Genomic DNA, 20,387 nt, shown 5'->3' with positions numbered 1-20,387 from the left:
GTTGATATTGGAGTACATAATGTTCAATTTTCCCATACAAACCTAAAAGTTCAAATTTTCTCATGTAAACGTTACTTAAAAATTCTGGGAAAATTCATAGATGAGTTTTGAACCAAATCAAAGCTTTTTAGACCTCAGGGTTGAAAAATTCAAAAATGACCCTAAAGTAGGCTTGCCAGATACTTTGAGAAAAAAGCGGGACATTTCACCAAAAAAAGCGGGACATTTAAGAAACTCTTAAAAAAGCCTAATGTGTAGTCGTATAACTTATTCGTATACTATTAGAAAAAGTTGTTCATAGAAAGTACACTAGGGTCTATTTTTAACACGGATTGATTTTGCTCAGTTTTTCTCACAAGATTTCTATTTACACGGTTTTCTGCCAGATGCATCGTTATTTTCCACGGTTAACACGTTATGTGAGAGAAAATATTTCGAGTCGTACATGTAAATGGCGGATTTGATACCGCATATAAAACCTTGACTTTGTGTAACCTTTGTGTAATTTGTATAAACAACATTAGTTTGTTTGGTAATTTGTTTAAAAATATGAAAACTCAAGAAAACTTCCAACTTTGAATACTGGACAATTGAGTTGAAAAGTTGACTGGTGTATAATATAAGGCAATTCAATTAAGATTCCGGAGAAATAATTAATCTCTATAATTCTATAACCTATAATTATTTGGAAGCAACTTATACAATATTTTATTCAAACATTGATTGAACGTGCTCCAAGAACACTTAACTGAATCAGAATCTTACTATAATTCTAAGAGCTTTGGAGTTATTCAGTACTGTCATATATAAGTTATGAAAAATGTTGCTTATATTGAGAAAAGAAGAATTTTAAAGAATTTCTCGACGACTTCACCGAAAGCTCCAAGGCAGCATGGAAATCAACACAGTAGATCCTGGGTCGATGGAAATTACCACAGTAAATCATTTCGTGGTTGCTGTTTTTTCCAGTGTTAATCAGTTAACTTTGGAAAAAAATTCCAAGTAAAAAAGCGGGACATTTTGAGGAAAAAGCGGGACAGCGGGACATTCAACAAAAAAGCGGGACGGATGGCAACCCTACCCTAAAGCGACTCAGTCTACTGACACAGTGTCTTTTTAGAACAATATCAAGAAAAAAATTCCTTCAAAAATAAATAATAACATGAAGGGATTGATCACCATAATGTATGTTTGTTATTTAGTTTATCGGTAAAAAGTGATGTCCTTTGTAGTAGGGACATCTGAAGATAATGAGATTTTATAGAAAGATAGAAGAAATGGGTGGTGAAAATGAGCGGGTCGGATTTATTTAGGAGCATTATCATCACATATCAAATTTTGGTTCAGCAAGGCCCAACTACTATAAAAAGGTAGATAAAGATAGATTTTGTCTCTTGTAAATTGTCTTGCAAGTTAATTTTAAGGCTAATTTTAGATAATTTTTAATGTTTTTTTTCAAATTTTCTTCGAAATTACTTTTTTCTGATAAAAAATTATTTTTATCAACATTTTTGTAGTTATTATATATTTTGGAAGGAATCTAAACACATCTAAGTTAAAAAATGTAAAATTTTAAGTTCTTAGGAAAAATTAAGCGAAAACTTGAAAGTTTTGCTCTTGTATTTTTGGTAAATCTTAAAAAAAAAAGTTGATGAATAGTGCGTTGGATAGGGGATTTTCAGAAATGCCGATCTTTTTTTTTTAATCTCAAAAGAAGACACCGTGCCTCAAACTTTCCTATCCCAAAAATAACAGCCCCTGTTGATTTGGAACACTGTATTAAATTAAACTAGATCCGGTACATGAAAACTCTGTCAGTCTCGGTCAACTGTTCTGCCAAAATTCTTTTTTTTTTGTTTCGATTACAGTCGTTTTAAAATATTTATGTCATTCGCGACTTATATCAACGATGCAGTTGGCGGACAGTCATTGACGGACAAACTTAACCGGTACATCTGTGATCGGTGTTTACTATTGGGCTCGAACTCACGGGCATCGGCTCAGGAAGCAACTGACTTGTCAGCTGAGCTATATCACAAGCTTCTAAATTCATTGGTCTGTGATAAAATGACCAAAATTTGCAGATAAATTTCTGAGTTGTCATATGATCAACTATATTGTCAATTGATTTTGCTTAGTAAAAAATGCAATACATAGTTAGAAAATAACTTTGAAATCATTCTTAAACAAAAACAATTGTGAAAAAATCACATTATTTCAGCAAAGTTGGTCAAAATTCATAAAACTGATAATTAATTCAACAGATTTTTTTTTAATAATAACTATCTGAATAAAAAAAATACGGATAATTCATTTCCAGCTGAGATCTGTTTAAACTCCCACTCTTACATTCTGAATTTTAATTAATTGAAACCTGAAAAACTAAAATTTAGAATTGAAAAAGAGCTTTTAGTACAACAAATTTTTAATTAACAATGGGACCTTTTTTAAATTTTATATGAAGGCTAGCTACGAATTCGTATTCTAATTATGTGTTTTCAATTTTATATTTTATTTACTTAACAGAATTTATATTCCAATCCAATATTTGAATATCGAATCTTTCATTAAATACCTTTTTCAATCAAATTTTAATGTAATTTTAAGTAATATATTCTTATAATTTGGTTCAATAAAAAAAACGATTCTGATTTCTGAACCAAAAAACTCAGTGGTTTGATGTATATGAATTTGGATTCGAATTGGCGTTTTAAAAATTTTAAGAAGTCCTGTATTTCAGACTTTAAATCAGAGATTTTAATTTAATATCTGAATTCAGCTATAATTTTTGAATCTTCTGAAATCTGAATCGTTATCTGCAGGAACAGATCTGTATTTAAAAAAAAATCGGAAGATCAATGTAAACTCAGCGTCAGAATCGAGGGTATGCAGTATGTATTTAAAATAAAGTTGCCAAAATTTTTGAGGCACTAATCTGGACCGAAAAAATCCGGGCAATTTTACATTTAAAAAAATCCAGCAAAACCGGTCATTTGAATTCAAAATTGACGACGCAAAAATCCGGGCAATATTCGTGCAAATTTTGTCAAAACCCCGAAATTAGTCAACAAAAATTAAAAAAAAAATGTTTTTCATCTAAACTCATCGACAAATTTTAAATTGTATTAAGGCTTCCAAAATACTTTCATGATTATTTTTATAAAACTTGCTCAAAAACATTCATTTTGGATAGGTAAGAAAAATTCACAACACAATTTGTTTTTTTTCTGTTTGATTTGCCAAATAAAGTGAAAAAATATGGTCTAAGTCCAGACTTTTTCCAAAGCAATCCGGATCACCAGGCCGGGCCGAACTGTTCCTAAATTTTGCATTAAATATCCGGGCAAACTCGGATAAAACCGGGCAATCTGGCAATCTTAATTTCAAATATCAACTTTTACCTGAATAAAAAACACAAAAAAGGATTTTACTCCGATTCGAAATATTTGTCTGTTTGTTTGTCTAGAAATCGAATTTTGGTTCAAAATTTTGTTATAAAAAGAAAGCTTTAAATGCAAAATTGGATACTTCAATTGGAATATAAGAGTCATACTATACTCATACTCATTTGATTGAATCTGGAATAAAATGAAAACAATTCTCATCTAATATCAAATTGATTCAAGCCACCATTTTGGTCAATTTAAAATTTTCCGAGTAAAATATAAAATTTGAAACTTATTTTACGAAACGAAAAAAAAATTAAAGTTTTTGATTGTAGTTTCAACACAAAACTTTCATCACTGAAAATACTGACTGGACACTCGATTTCATTTGTTGGATAATTCTTCCAACAGTACGCAATATCGATTCCAGGGTGCGCATCGATCTATTTGAAGAAATGCTATCCCAGTTAGAAAGTGCCACCCCACTTTCGAAAAAATAGGCAATTCAGACAATAAAATCGAGCTAAACAGGTATATTTTTTCTACAGGGCATTTGTATCGGAAAAATGGTAGGTTCGCCACCTACCGTCGGTATTGCGAACCTGCTAAATTTGTCCAAAAAAATTAGCCGGAAAATTTGTATTCTAAGTATCCTGCCAGTATGATCATTGCTTTGATTGTCTGATCCGTAAAAGCAAAATAAAATAAAAAAAAAATTTATCATGTTTTAGTACATTTTTATCCCTCCCGTTTCTACGGCCGTGAGCTGGACTAAAGTATCAACTCTTTCCTGAGTGATATTTCAGCTTTTGAAAATTTTCACAAAGCTTTAATTTTCAATCAGTATTGATATTTACACACTAAGATCGCATCAATTTCGCTCGGGACCATAATCCTTCAAATTGCAGGAAAGCTGACATTTAATTATGTGATTCGTTAAAAAATAAGGAATTTTCCTAAGGTAAAATCGTTACAATTTAATAATTTGTAAAATTGCTAGTAAATTTTCTTAATGTTCACTTCCGCAGGTGTTACGGAAAAACTAATACGTGTTCCCAAGGATACACCGGCGAATTTTAAACGAGCCGATCAGGCGTCTAATTTATCTCTCGATGTGAACATATCCCGTGGAAAAATGTTGTGCAGTGTAAATAAATGTAAATAAAATTTATAAAATAACACCTTTTTTGGTTTTTAGATGATAAATTTTCAAATTTCATGAACATCTAGAATTGAAGCCTATTCGAACCTACAGGGATGCTGCAAATTACAGGAGAAAACTGTTGCGAACCTACAGGTGAATTTTAAGCTGTTTAAAATACAAGACGAAATCGTCCCGACCAGAAGAAAAAGTTTTAAGTGTGTACACACTAAGATTGCAATTATTCCACTCAGGAACTTGATTCTCTGAATTACAGGAAAACAGCTTCACTCGAACTGTCAAAAAACATGAGGTTTTCCAGGACACGGGGAGCTAAAGGAATCTTGTGTCCTGAAATTGAATGGAACTTTTTTTCGAATGCCCAGAAACTCTGCCACTGTTTGTTTGGAGGAAACATTTTCGGAACATTCACCGACGAAAAGTGGCGTTTATTTCGGCCTTACTGCCAGCTCCAAATTTGAGGAACAGAACCGCTGCTGGCTGCTGAACTCGAAAATCAAAGAGCCGCCTGATGAAGGAGCTGGAGCTTGAACGTACCGCTGGTTCCAGTAGCATTTTCGTCGTTTTTGTTGTCTTCAGGCTGAATCTAACACCACAAAATACAGCACTGAAAAAGTTCAAATAAAGAACGAATCGTCGGAATAAGAAAAGAAGGTGTTTTGGATCCGTGAACTGACTGAAAAAGCCGAAAATCTTCCCGTTCTACAGGTCAATTTGACAGTTATTCTCCTGTACCATTTTTCTGTTCAGGGCAAGGTTGCCGGAATCACAGGAAAATGTCACAGAACACAGAATTCCGGAAATATTCAAAGATTTCACTAAATTTTTTTCGCTAAATCACAGAATTTTTTGAGGCTGGATCATTCGGCCGAAAGTCGTGAGGCCGAAAGCCATTCGGCCGAAGGTCATTCAGCCGATGGACGTTCGGCCGAATGGGCTATCTGGCCGAACAGGCTACAAGGCCGAATGGGTTATTCGCCCGACGGTTATCCAGCCGAATGCTCTAAGGCCGAAGGGACGCAAGGCCGAACTATCACTAGGCCGAAAGGTCATTTGGCCGAATGGTCATGAGGCCGAATGGTCGTAAGGCCGAATGGTCACTAGGCCGAATGAACGATAGGCCGAATGGTCATAAGGCCGAATGGTCATTAGGCCGAATGGTCATTAGGCAGAATGATCGTAAGACCGAATGGTCACTAGGCCGAATGGACGATAGGCCGAATGATCATTAAGCCGAATAGTCGTTAGGCCGAATGGTGATTAGGCCGACTGGTCATCAGGCCGAATGGTCATTAGGCCGAATGCTCATTAGTCCGAATGCTCATTAGGTCGAATGGTCGTAAGGCCGAATGGAAGCTAGAAGGTCGTTAGGCCGAATAGCCACTAGGTCGAATGGTCATTAGGCTGAATGGTCGTTCGACCGAATTTATGCTAGGCCTATAAGACTTATTATCGCTTTCTTGCATGTTAGGCCGATCAGTAGATATACCGAATAAATGCAAGGCCGGATTGGCCCATTCGGCTTTGCGACCACGGCCTATCGTCCATTCGACTTTACGACCATTCAGTCTAATAACCATTCGGCCTTGTGTACATTCGGCCTATCGTCCATTCGGCAAAACAGCCATTCGGCCTAATGACCATTCGGCCTCATAATCATTCGGCCTAGCATGCAGACATGTGTAAAACATTTCTGATTGACCTTTCATTACGATCATTCGGCCTTATGACAATTTAGCCTTACGACCTTTCGGCTTAGCATCCATTCGTCCTTACGACCATTCGGCCTAGTGACCATTAGGCCCAACGTCCTTTCGGCCTAGTATTCATTCGGCCTCACGAACATTCGGCCTTGCGAACATTCGGCCTTGTGACCCTTCGGCCTAGTGACCATTCGACCTAATGACCATTCAGTCTTACGACCATTCGGCCTCATGACCAGTCGGCCTCATGACCATTCGGTCAAATGACCATTCGGCCAAATAACCATTCGGCCTAGTGACCATTCGGCCTAACGACCATTCGGCCTAATGACCATTCGGCCTAATGGCCATTCGGCCCAATAACCATTCCGCCTAACGACCATTCGACCTAATGACCATTCGGCCTTATCGCCATTCGGCCTAATGACCATTTGGCCTATCGCCCATTCGGCCTGATGTCCATTCGGCTTAATGACCATTCGGCCTAACATCCATTCGGCCAAATGATATTCGGCCAAATAACCTTCGGCCTAATGTCTCATTCGGCCTATTGTCCTATTCGACCGAACATCCGTCGGCCTTGCGACCTTCGGCCTAACATCTTTCGGCCTATCGGCCTTCAGCCGAATGTCCAGCCCCCGATTTTTTTAGTGTGTAGATCTATTAAAGAAGATCGCGTGAGCCATTACTCATTAGAAGCGAGAATAGTTGAAACAAGTCTGGTAAGTTTTTTTTATTCCTATTTGAGATTAACAAGGAAAAGAAATCCTGAGGCAGATAGTGAACCTTTATCAGAATCATCCAAGTTTTCCTCAAAACTCGTCATCATGACACATAAGATTTTTATGCTGATCTCGGTACTTGTTCACTAGGGTGTGTAGTTTTGACACTTTTCTCGAATTCCAAAAACCCTGTGGTCTAGAAAGTTACCTTTTTTGTCAAAACTAACGCCAAAGTTTTTGCTGATTTTTAAAATGAGATCTAGGTACCCGAGTTTTGATTTGAAATTTTGTTTGGAAAAATGTGAAAATTAGTGTAGCATGAGATGAAGGATATGCAGAGAATAAATCAAATTTAATAAAAAGTAAAGTACAAAATAATTGTTTTCGGCAACACTGAAGATAAATGAAATCAAATCAAATCAATTAATCATAACTTTTTTTTTTGAAAATGATCGAAAATCTAATGAAGATCATAACATCGGAAGATTTCAATGCTCTTAAATCAACAACTGTCTTGTTAAGATAATGTTTCTGGATATTGTCCGTTTTACTAGTTTATTTTCATGGAATGAAAATGATGCTCTGTTTTGGGCGTCATAACTGTTTTCTCGCTACTCCTACCGCTTTTTCGTCTTCGATAAAATTGTAGCCAGATAATTTTCCAGTAAGCTCCATTTATTGTAATTTCATTTGCCTTGCGTGAGAACAAAATATTAAAGAAAAACCAGAAAAGTGACATCCTCCGAAAAAAGTTTCGTGTTCTACATACAAAATTTTAAATCAAAAACTGGGTACCTAAATCTCATTTTAAAAATCAGCAGAATTCTGGCATTAGTTTTGACAAAAAAGGATTTTTCAGGCTACAGGGTTTTTTTGAAATTCGAGAAAAGTTGCATAACGACACACGCTAATGTGCACAAAACTGAACTTAACAAGTGTTCATCTCTTTCGCTCGGAAAAAAAAAATTCAAAAATAGTCCCGCTACTTATGACTCATCCGTTAAGACTTTTGTTTAAAATTCGTTTATCTACTTTTTTTTAATCTACGTCTTTTTTATTACGGAATTCGAACAAGCATACTTCGATTCAGTGCATTATGAATGTATCACTTATTAAACCACAAAAATCCTTGAGATGTAATCGGTGAGAGAGATAGACGACAACCAAATCACTTTTAACTTAGTCTTTTCCTCGAAAATAGCCATTGGGCAGCAAAGCCCCATCTCATATTCTAATAGTAAAAGTTCAAAGAAACAAAAAGCTCCGTTGCTGGCATAAATTTTTACCATGCTAAATCTCTCTAACTGGGTCACCGAAAGTGTGAAAGAATTTTAGAACAGTCTGGGAAGTTTATTATCGCATCCGAAACCATCGCATCGTCACACAAGCAGTTCTTTCTCTTTCGCACCGTTCTCTGGCTGCATAATTTATGGCGCTCGTCCACAAAAGCTTCTCTCGGTGGACAGCAGTAGCAGCAAAAAAAATGTTGGTAATTCAACACGTTAAATCAGCATCCAAATAAAACTGAAAGTGAAACGTGCGCACGACCACAATGTAGATATTGCCTGCTGGGGTATTCGTCATATTTATCAGATGATAGGCGCTTCACATACAATATTTTTCAACCGTAAGCAAAAATAAACAGATTATTTTGCAGTGCCATCAGAGAGTGTTTCCGGACTATTTTGGTGATGGTAAAATTTTAAAAGCAAATAGATTAATCTCATTTTTCACTTAATAACTAATAATATCAGGTCTGGAATTCAGAATTATAATGCTGCCAGAATAAGATTTATTTCGAAACAGGAACCGGATCCATGTCAAAATGGAAAGTTTTGGATTAAAAATAACCGTGTCTATTGAAATTTGTAAATTTACAGAAAATTAGTTAAATAAATACACCATTCTGATTCCACCATTCTCAGACTCAATTGAATGTCGTTCTGCTTGTTAGAACAATTCCGAGGCCCATCTAAAATTTAATTAATAGATCCTCAAAAATCCTCCAACCTTCGAGGGTTCTTCGCCGAATGGCGGTGGTTGATGGTGGTGGATTATGTAAGAATCAACGTTTGATTTATGATTCCATCGACCTTCAACACTTTGGACGACGGCGAAGACGAAGAACCATGGACCATCACCGGGGGGAGGATGAAGATCCTTCTCGTGTCCCCCGTGATGGTTGAGCTTGAGTGGTTCTGGCGCCAACGGAACAGAAAATTCGCGTCTCTCTGGCGGCGACAAAGTGGCAGTTTTGTCTGCCAGTCCACCAGAAGGATTGTCTCGCTGGGATGGAATGGAACAAAGGATGTGGAGGTTGGTTTAGAATCCAGATGTGAGTGAAGTATTTTAAGTTACTACTTACAGCAGAATTTTTAACTTCTTCTACATATAACAGTATCTTGAGGTGAATAAGAATTTTAGATATCAATACCTAGGTAAATATAAGAATGACGTCAGATAATGTAGGAGGAAGTGCTCCTAAATGCGCATAGTGGATAATATGTACAGAATCTTTGAACAAAAATGTTTGTTATTTTTCTTTTTAATTCAGTTGAAAATCCAAAATTCATGAGATGTTGAAAAAGAGACGGGTTTTGAATGTTCATATCAGGCAGGTTAAACTATCTAAAATTTACGCTTTTTCATCATTGAAACCTTTAATTTAAGCCATTATGGTAATGTTTCAATGAAAAAAGAAAAGCTTAAAAATGTTTTAGTTAAAAAATAACATATAAACGAAATATTTCATCTCCCTTACTGTGTTTTATGCAAAATAACGTGTGACCTCTAAAATTTTTCAAAAATTTCTGCTTTGACGTATGCTTATCGTCAGTTTCTACCATTTCCAAATTAGTCATAAGACAATTTCTAGTTTACAGACAACTCCCAAGCAACCAAAAGTTTCGTTAAACAGGCCAAACACAGCTTATAAAGCTCAATAAATGAACTGATGTTCGTTTTATTCAGCCCAAAAATAAAGTTCTTATTGAAACTTTGAAGTTCCATTACAAATTTTCACGGCTTTTTGTAATCGTTCAATGAGAAAAAAACATAACAAAAATCCCCTCTACTCTCTTACTTCCGTCACCATCAGCCCTATTTTGATACTCTGCTGCCCTCTATGTGGTGCTGCCGCTTTCTCGGCATCCATTTAATCCTCCCTTCGACTCAACTCATCTTACTTAATTGCTTTGTTTTTAATTTGTTCGATACATGGCGATTTGTTCGATAAAAAATTGTCCTGATACCAGATTTGAACCGTGAACCTTCGAGATGATAGTCAAACACTCTGCCACGCGTACCGACGTACCAAACAGTGAGTGCCTCGGCAGGGGTTCCACAAGGATCGATACTTGGCCCGGTATTTTGGAACATCGTTTTTCGAAGAACTGCTGAGACTGCTTCTCCCCGCGGGATTGAGACTTGTGGGTTCTCCTGGCATTGGGCCGATCAACCGGAGAGGTCCAGCTACTCGCCACAGTAGCTATTGGGAATGTGTAAAGTTGGATGCGATCCAAGAGCTAGCGTCTGGCTCACCACAAGACCGAAATGGTGCTGATCACCAACCTAATTTCAGCTCAATCAAGGACGATTGCAGCTGCACCGTGCGCAATCTAATCCAAGCTTACGATCAAGTATCTGGGGGGATGATCGATGACCAGCTGAGCTTTACAGAGCGGCAATGGCGACAGCAGCCCTCTCACGGGCCTTTCGAACAACTCGGCGATCTGTCAATTCCGCGTGGAAGAAGTGGTGCACCGGGTATTTAGGTACCAGTACTCGGGTGTGAGGGTGAGGGTCCCACATGCGATCGGGGGGTCATGTCCCTGAACTGCGGAAGCGACCGAAGGGAGAGCGATCGCCAACTCGTTTTGCGTTTCGGAGGGTCAAGACCCGACTCGCAAAATGTGTAGGTGCGCAAAGTGGTGGCTATGTTGCGTCAAAACTTAGGGACGTGTCAGACACGTCAGTGTGCCTGAACTGCGAGTGCGACCTGATGAGAGCGGTGTTTATAGTGTGTAAAACAGTTCGAGGTGAGAACAAAGGTCAAGTGGACTTTATGGCGTAGGGGGTACAATGTTCCTCAGCATTGTATCATGAGTCTTCCAATTGCATCCATGGACCCAGAGTAGCAAACTGGGGGACGCGGTGGCTCGCCGCGCCTTGGAATGCAATCCGTAAAGTGGATTTAACATCTGGGTTATAAACTAATAAAAAAAAGGGAAACATATCTTTTGCTACGAGTACAGGCAGATGCCCTATGTGCGGAAACATGTCAGAGAGGCCTCGATGTCCAGCTGGCAGCACCAGCGGGACATCTCGGAACGTGGCCGGTGGACCCATCGCTTGATCCCTAACGTCGGATTATGGATGGATCAGAGATATGGAGAGGTGGATTTCTGCATGACACAGTTCTTGATTGGTCACGGATGCTTCCTGCAGTACAACCATCGGTTTGGACACCTGGCCTCGCCATTCTGCCCAACCTGCGGTGACACAGTTGAGACACCAGAGCACGTAATGTTCAACTGTTCGAGGTTCAAAGGGGTAATCGCTAATATGCTTGCCACCTGCGGACTAGACACCACAGCCGATAACTTCGTGCGTAGGATGTGTGAGGATGCCTATGCTTGGCGCATGGTCAGCGATGGGTTCACCCGGATCATGACTGCGGAGTTGGAACCAGCACCAGTCCGCGAACGGTGTAGAGTAACTCATTCGTCGGGGAGCATCTGAGTAGTGTGCGTCAGAACCTAGCAGTAAAGCATACAAAGATAAGACTGTACCTTCTGCGAATGCTGAGCTACCTGGTTCCTCGCACGTTTTTGTGTGTAGGATACCTCCACCGTTACCGTCGCGGAGTATCCGAGTCGAATGCGCCCTCTGCGACGGAGGCTGTGGGGATAAGACACGACCTTCTCCGCAGTCGAAAACTCGAAAGTGGAAGAGTATTCACGGCGCGGAATACTCTCGGGTAAAGTGGTCTCACGTCGCCGTCGGATGAGCCACTCGAGTCGGGTAGGATGACATCACCGTCGGGATTCATCTGAGTCATAGACGTAAAAGACCCGTACGTGTGCTGTGACAGGCGCGAGTCCAGGATTAACTGCTTTCGATTCGGCACACGGGTTTTACTTCCCATTTGCAACTTAAATACTGAGTTGATGCGATTGACATGTTACAAAAAAGGCTATTGGGAAACATTTTGTAACTTCATGTCCATGAGGCCCAATTTGTAACTTTAACACTTAGTGAATGCGATTGACATTTCATAAAAAAGGCTGTTTGAGGAACATTTCGTAACTTTGATGATTGAGTGAATTGGATACCAATTCCCAATGGGACTTTTTATTGCTCAGATAGCCCATCTATCGGAATATCGGAGAAAATAAGTGTTCTCCTTGTTATGCGCATTTAGCCCGCCTCTCCCCTATACAGATTATGTGAATCCATGGTGCCAGTTCAAAAGAAAATCACCAAGAATTAAAAACCTTTACGCCATCAAATCTTTACGTTGCCTTAACACAGGCGCGCTACCTATCTTTTTTACATATTTTTCGAGCCAGTACGGACCATTGCTTAGTCGATAGAATCCTAACCTCGGTTTTTTCTTAAAACTCAATAGCTCCGTTCGGTTTTCTTAATTACTGTAAATGACATCTAGTCATTGTAGAAAACATGAGACACAGGAACATGAACAGAATCCATACTTTCACGTTTGAAAAATGACAATAATCAAAATGACTTATTTAAAAATTAACTAATCATTTTAAAATGAACCCAACTAAAATCAGAATAAAACCAAAGACATTCATTAGATATCAACTTACTTTTTTAACAAAATATGTTTCAAAGCATGTTATTCTTTCGATCCATACTAAAAAATCATTCTAAGGATACTTACATGACTACACTGGAAATTGAGTGTCAAAAATCATTAGTCCATGCTTTTATCGATTAAAAACAATTCTTGGCCTTTAGCTACAACCATTCCGGATTGATTTTTTAAAAATAAAGGTTGAGAAAAAACAACAACAAAACTACAAAGGTTACATATGGCCATGAATGTATGGGAACAATTTTATGATCGAATTTCAAAAACCGACCATAAACATTAATGGAGCCATTAAAATATTACGTAACGCGTTTAGGGGGGGGGAGGGGGTGTATGAGTTTGTTACGCTTTGTGGATTTAGGATAGAAAATCTGAGACGAATGTGTTACGTAGGGGGGTGGGGGGGTTGAGAATGACCGAAAATTGCGTTACGTAATATTTGAACGGCCCCATTAAGCAGATAAGTCCAAAAATCTGACCTGAGCGTAATCTCAGCTAAATCGTAATTGATTTGGCCTAGTGGCAAGAAAACGGTAACTCAGAGGACTCAAGTTCGTTTCCCAGTCGAGACGATTTTTTTTTCATTTACCATTTTAAAATTTTCTCAGATCGAATTGAATGTTAAAAATATCAAAACAAGCTCTGGACACACAGATTCAGAATATACTTTTAATCTTTGACTTCAAATTGACAATAGAAATAAACAATTTCTGAACAAATTCATTTTGAATTGTTTTCTATGTTCAAACCTCATTTCATTTTTTTTTTTCTCTATGAAATCTAGTTGTACAGTTAGTACATTTAAGATCCAAAAATTTCCAATTACGTCCAATTTTAACTAAGAATTAAAATTTAGACTGAACATTTTGGAAAGTTATGCTGAAAACTTTGATTGCGAGAAAAAGCAACTTAAAATTTTCTATAGTAAATGGTCTGGAACATCAAATTGACGATTGATTTTGTAGAACCAACTTTAAACTTTTAAATATTGTCAATGCAATTGAAATCAGAAGTTTTCGCGCTGGTGTCATATCAATTCAGCAAACACGAGGACAATCGACAACCCTTTCTTTTGTTTAGTTCCGACACTTGGAAGATGCTTTTTAGATGCCTGGTCAACATGCAATGTCTTCGATGAATGTCGCCGGCGCTGATGTGTACGAAAACTCCGGTTTGGGAGTTTAGCAACAGTATACACTTCGGGAACGGCTCGAGAAGACAGAGTTTTTTTTCATATGCACGATAAAAAGGTTTAGTTACGTAACCTTTGGAAACTTTGATCACTCTTTTCAAAATGGACAATGATGCTGCATACATTTAGGGGCAAACATTAAAAACATAGCTAAATATTTTTAACTACAAAAATTTTACGGATTTTCTCTTGGAAAATGTACTTACTTTTTTACATGTCAAAAATTTATCAAAAAAAGGCCTATAAAATACCACTTAAATTGTGCATAAACAAAGGAAATCAGTTGAAATTTTACATTAAACAATCCTGGTTAAACAAAATCTGGTTGTAAATTAACTGTAGGAGCAGAAAAACTGTAAGTATGTTTCAGGATGCCTCAGAAAACATAAAACATCCAACAGTGATAAATCCACACTGCCCAAGCAACCAAAGGTTGTGTTCATACTTAGAGATGGAACTCCTAAGTTCACATTTGGCTGAAAAAATGTTTTACGGGAGCTTGAGAAATTCATGTTACGTGAAAGTTTCTCAGGTACTTCCATTGTCTTTTGAAAGGGTAAAATTTAGATAACGGAGCTTCTAAGCGCTTTTAATGCTTTTAATTTTTTTTTTTCTAGAAGGTCGATAACGTTCATTAAACACTTTCTGACATACCGTTTAAGATCCTTCTAGGTGTTTTAAAAAACCATTTTGGGAATTCTAAGCGAAATTTGTTGTAGGGGAACTGGGGGTAAGACGCACACGTTAAGATAAATCTTTTATAACTCGTAAATGAAGAATTCAATCCATTGATTTCGATAGAAGTTTTGAAAAGGAGACTGTTCTCCACCAAAAATATATAAGCAGGAACATTTAAACCGATAATATACATTTTGATCACTGAACTTTGAATGGCTTTCTAAAGAATGATTTCCATTTCGTTTGGGGCAAAGTGCGCATATGTGTGTACCCAAACGCACCGGTTAAAGTTTAATACGTGTTTATCGATTCAAGTGCTTCCAAAGGTGTTGGCCAGGTAAAAACACTTCTATTCTACTTCACAGATAAAAAAAATATATTGCTACGCGCAGTGCTGCCAGATGTACTGACATTCTTCAGAATAGTTAATTAAATCTTTATGAAATTCTGGAATATAAAATATTTCCGTTTATATTCAAGTTATGTTTTCCAATTCAAATTTTGTGAGGAAAGCTGCACATTGGTTTAAACAAATATAAAACATTCTTATTGATAAACGTACATGGCGCGTTTCGCCCTGCCTCGACATGTTTTTTTTTAAATCGTTCAGATAACTGAAATAATAATCGAATTAGGAAATTTTTCAATGTTCTTCATTAAAACAGAAGACAGTTGATTTTTTTTTTTGCTTTTAGTTGCCGTAATTCCTTACGAGAAAAGTTGAAAAATTGCAAGAAAAACTCATAAAAATTTTTGTTTTCGTTTTTCTTCAAATTTACGTAACAATGAAAAATTAGAAGGTCCACAAATGTTTAAGAGCGCTTAAAAGTGTAAATAGAATAAATAGACTGGCAGTTTCAGAAATGTTGAAAAATGATTGTTTAGAGAAATACTGATGGTGGCGCATCTTGTCGGCTTTGCGCATTTTATACCCAGTTCCCCTACTGATATTTACAATGGAATTCAACCCAAAGAGAAAAAATCGTCGAAAGATAAGAATTTTCCGGATTTTTACCATTGTTGTTATTTTATTTTGAGATCTTTTCCATCATCCGCCACTGCGATTGACGAGGGAATCCGCTTCTTGTCAGCGATTCCGAATTCAATCTGCATTTTGGCGCAGCTCAGAAAACACCTTTCTCCAAAACCGCATCCTCCATTACATATGACAACATCCACCTGGAAACGGCCTGAAAATAACCGGTGCCGCCGTTTTGGACAACATCTGCTATTTGCTGGAAGACAAGGCCGCTGTCTTAGGTTGTTGTATCCAGCATATTTTTCATTTGTACCTATTTCGTAAATCTTTTGAGTGATTATCAGTGATAGTTTAGAGATTCGAATGAATTTCATCAGAGCAATCTGTCAACCGAATTTTTCCGACGCGTAGAATGTTCTAAATATTCCCTTAAAGCAGGGGTTTTCATATCATTTACTCGGCGGAGCAATTTTTAAAACCAAAATTTTTGGCGGAGCACCTACATTTTTGAAAGAATGAAAAACCCGAGTTTTGAAAACTTGATAGAATTTATCTTTTAAATAAGATGTGTCTTGTCATCGTAGTCAATAAAATCAGTAATGAATGGCTACTCTTTGAATAGTCTTGATTTTATCAACAAAATATTTGTCATAAAAAATTAATGATTTCAATAGAACAAATATTCGATTTTTCAAGCTGTAACAAGTTTGATTAAATTTGTGTCAGTTGTAGCCGAACGTCTGGTTCCGCGTTTAGTCGGGATCGGTATTTTGTCTTCGTTGTGAGATTCTTGGAAAATCCAGACTCACATAGATAAGTTGTGGAAAACGGCAGAAGAATAAGTTTTGCTTTATGGGACAAAATTTGAAATTCATTTTTCAGTTGACACCAAAACTCCTCCAGCGACGTTTTGGATATGAATCTTTCCTGAAGCTTTGAATCCGATTCCGATGTCAAGCATCTATCAAGCATTCATATTCTTGCGATGTTAATGATTCTGGTTTCTTTGACCTATAAAAAGGCAATTCTTCGCATTTAATGTCTTCGATCTTTTTAAAATTTTATGATATTGTCAGAGGAAATATTGCTGTAAGCTGCTCACCAAATCCTGCGGCAAAACATTGTAATTGTATTTGTAAATGACTTCATTAGACACGTGGGCCTGTTAGTTTAACTTTACACCAAGGAATACAAACATCATCAGGAATACAACATCATTCAATCGTACCCCCAATGCCAAATTATTGTAGCTCAAAAACGCTCCGACTTCCGATATCCGATTCTGATTCAAACAGACGAGACAATGTTTTTCCACGAGATAATCAGAGATTTTCGGTATGAACTTGTAGCGTGGAATGTTGACTACCCATCTCTTCGCACAAAACGCCTTGAACAATCTTGAATTTTTCGGTCGAGCCTTAATAAAGTTGATTATTTTTACGCTTTCGTCCAAGACTTCCTTCAAAGATGATGATAGTTTCTTCATACCGTGTGCATGTCGATGAAGGATGTAAAGACTACTACCGCAACTTTTGGTCTTTTCTTTGATCTTGGCAACGACTCTAACAGTATTTCCAACTACAGCTTTCGCGCCGTCCGTACATACATCAATGCAATTTTCCCATGGAATATTGTTGTCCGTAACATAATCATCAATAAGCTTGAAAATTTCAGCCCCCGTCGTGGAAGTTGGCAACGTTTTGAAAAGGAACAAATTTTCATCGAAACCTTCAGAACCTTGATAGCGAACGAATATCATCAGAATTGCTAGTCCTGCTACATCTGTGGATTCGTCAAACTGCATATCGAATTTTGAAGTTCCCAATCGAGAAACTAAAATGCTTCCAACATCTTCAGCCATGTCACAAATCCGCCAAGAATCCGCAATAGGATGCGCTTCTCCAGCTTTTCCAATCGGTAGCTCACTAAGTTCTGCGCAAGAACAGCCTGTTCATTGAGTGTTTTGCACGCTCAGTCCTGCAACACAACGTTGTTCGATTAAAGCTGGGCATTTTAACAATCCACCATTATTTGCCAACAGGGCTTTAGCCGCCAGTAAAAACAAAAACAAAACCGCCCTGTGAATTTTTTTTCTCATGCTTCGATAAAAATGAAACGATCAAAAAATATCTGAGCTTTTCAAAGTTGGTTTATGATTTTCGTTGCGTACGTCGCGGAGCACTTTCAAAAGTTTCGCGGAGCACCAAGTCTTAAAGGATGAATAGCATTATCTTCAGCCACTGAAATGAACTTTGAAGTCTACTTAAGAACGTAAATGTTGACCTGATTAGCATTCTTTTTACACAGAAACGAGAGCTGATAAAGCTTCCATGAACCCTTTTTTAGGGAATTTTTGGTTGCTTGGGTGTGTTCCATATAAGACATATACAGTTCAAGAATTGTTCATTCCTAGCTATTTTCTAAAGAGTTTAGAAAATGACCTACTAAAGTATGCTTCAATGTTTTGAAACCTTTTTTAAATCAATTTTAAATCCATCTGTAAGCAAAATTAATTCAGTATGGAATAATTTTTATGTCGTTGTTGCACTTCCCATGAATGGAGATGGTTCCCCCATCCGTGATGGATGACAATAATGGTAGAACTAATTTCCATATTCAAAATTTTAGATTTTTTCTACTTCCAATGGAACAAAATGTCATTTAAATGCTTTGTGGTTCAAATCGTTTGGTGTGAGTAGAACAATTATCAAATTACTAGACCGTGTTGTAAATAGGTAGGTATGGTAGGGTACTTACATAAACTGTATCACAGTGGGAGCGATGCTAGAAAACTCCGAATCCGCACATTCTGGCTTCGTGGGACAAATGTTGAATAAGTTGAGCTGACTTTATCCGGCTGCTGTTGCTGTCGTTCGTTCGTTCGTTTGGAATTGGGACCAACACTTTAATTAACCACTCTGGTGTTGCTGCTACAAATAATGAACACTCGAACGAAATGCTAATGATTTACTGTGCTGGTCTCCACCAATTTTTATTCTGCTCTCTTCTCTTTCGAGCGCGTATTTCAGAAAGTAATTAACTACACCCGTCGTGATTGATGAATGTGATGGCGTGTGTAGATGCGTGTGATTCGATCACGATAAATAGCACAATATTTCGCTCGTTATTTCGGTGACAAGAGAAAAGCTACTAGGTATAGAAAAAAAATGGAACAATTAGGCACAAAGATCGAACACTAACCTAAACAGAGCTAAGTGAGCGATAATCATAAAAAATAAGTGATGTAAAAAACTCCTAAAACCCCCAACAACAACAATTGCTGCTGTGTGTTTGTGGTGTTTTTGTTTTCTTTTTTTGTCTCCGTGGTAGTCCGTAATGTGCGTACAATTGCTGGCGCGTGTATCCTAAACAGAAATCACCGAGGAAACTACTAGAGCTATACACTCGTTGTCGAAGCGAGCACACAGAGCAAAGGGCAGCAGCTGCGATGTACACATTATGCCCTACTCAACAAATTCTCTCGTTCCCTGGCAATGACCAAGCACCACCACATCGAGCGAGACACACACCGTATTGCTCAATTCTCTAGTTGCTGCCACTACCCTAGATGGATGCTAAATATAATAGTTTGCTATCACAGCACAGATTATTCCGACGACGAAAGAAAAACTGAAACACTTATCCAGCAGCACTACTAATGATAGCTAGAAACTTAACAAGGCTTCTGATGCACAACTAACTCACAAAAAACAGGTGGATAAAATAGGACGATGTTGAAGCGAACACTCCTAAATGTGAGCCCTCCAGCTATCTCGGTCCGATTGCATATGAACGATGCGGCAATGCACTGGTTCTGCGGAAGAACTGTCAGTGAAAATTCGTCTCACGACTCACCACAAACAAGTATCCACTAGCTCACACACACAGCAACAACAAGGAGACGTCCCGATTTTCCCTCCCACTTCCGAGAAAAGGTTTTCCACAGCAACGAGGAAACTCGAGAGAGACTGGGAGAGTGCTGAGCGAGGAGACACACTCTCGCCAAAACCCTCGTCGTCTGTCTCAGACTCAGCAGCAGCAAGCAAGTCCAGTGTCGAGGACGAAATTTGCATAAATCCAATCGAAGAATCCAAATGACCTCGCCGTGAAATCCAGTCAGAAATGACCCGAAATCAGATCACACACAACTTATTCCCCCAGTCCAGCACACTCGAAACCTGCAGATAACCTAGAGAATACGCAATCACTTCCTGGCAGAGTTGCAGCCACTTCTAATTTGCCAGTGAACAACGATTTCCATTCAATAGCACCCTGAAATCAGCACCAGACAACAGAAAAAAAGAAATGGACAAAGCACTGCTGGCAATAGATATCAGTATTTACTTATGATTTTTTCCTCTTTTTTATCTAATAACCATCAACACACACTTGAAAATGAACAACCGTCTGTGCGACAAGCGAGGGAATACCACGAGAAGCTTCTGCGTCGGTCGGAGCTCGATAGCAAACTACTGGGTGGCCGCCGCCGTCTGCCAGAGAATCGACGATATCGGATGGGCCTATCTAGGCCTAGCTTCTCTCAGTCAGCCAGTCAGTTGGTTCGGTTCGGATCCGGTCCGGCCGGAGTTGAGCAAGCAAGCAAAGGCGAACCAACAAAACGTGCTCCACTCTGCTGTGGTGTGGTGTACTACCTACTAGCGATGTCATATCGTATCGTACTATAGGAACATGCTGCCAAGCAAGCAGCCATGCTCGAAGTTCGTGG

The 20,387-nt window shown here is 38.2% G+C and overlaps 1 protein-coding gene across 6 annotated transcripts in view; it reads right to left on the bottom strand.

The window, feature by feature from the left end:
* Window positions 1–20,162, bottom strand: part of LOC129750864 (uncharacterized) — a 165,054-nt gene extending 144,892 nt beyond the window's left edge. Inside the window, exons 1-2 of one of the 6 annotated variants that reach the window (XM_055745977.1) lie at window positions 20,006–20,162; window positions 18,419–18,811 (exon numbers count right to left, since the gene is read on the bottom strand). The gene's annotated coding sequence lies outside the window, so the exon portion shown is untranslated. Of the gene's footprint in view, window positions 1–18,418; window positions 18,812–19,366; window positions 19,500–20,005 lie in introns of those variants that run through there. The other 5 variants (XM_055745982.1, XM_055745980.1, XM_055745981.1 and 2 more) reach the window with 5 other exon arrangements.
* Window positions 20,163–20,387: the final 225 nt, after the last annotated feature.

This window comes from Uranotaenia lowii, chromosome 3 (assembly GCF_029784155.1).
Source record: "Uranotaenia lowii strain MFRU-FL chromosome 3, ASM2978415v1, whole genome shotgun sequence".
Lineage (NCBI taxonomy): Eukaryota > Metazoa > Arthropoda > Insecta > Diptera > Culicidae > Uranotaenia > Uranotaenia lowii.
The sequence above is the reverse complement of the archived record's forward strand: the minus strand, read 5'-3'. Positions and strand labels throughout refer to the sequence as shown.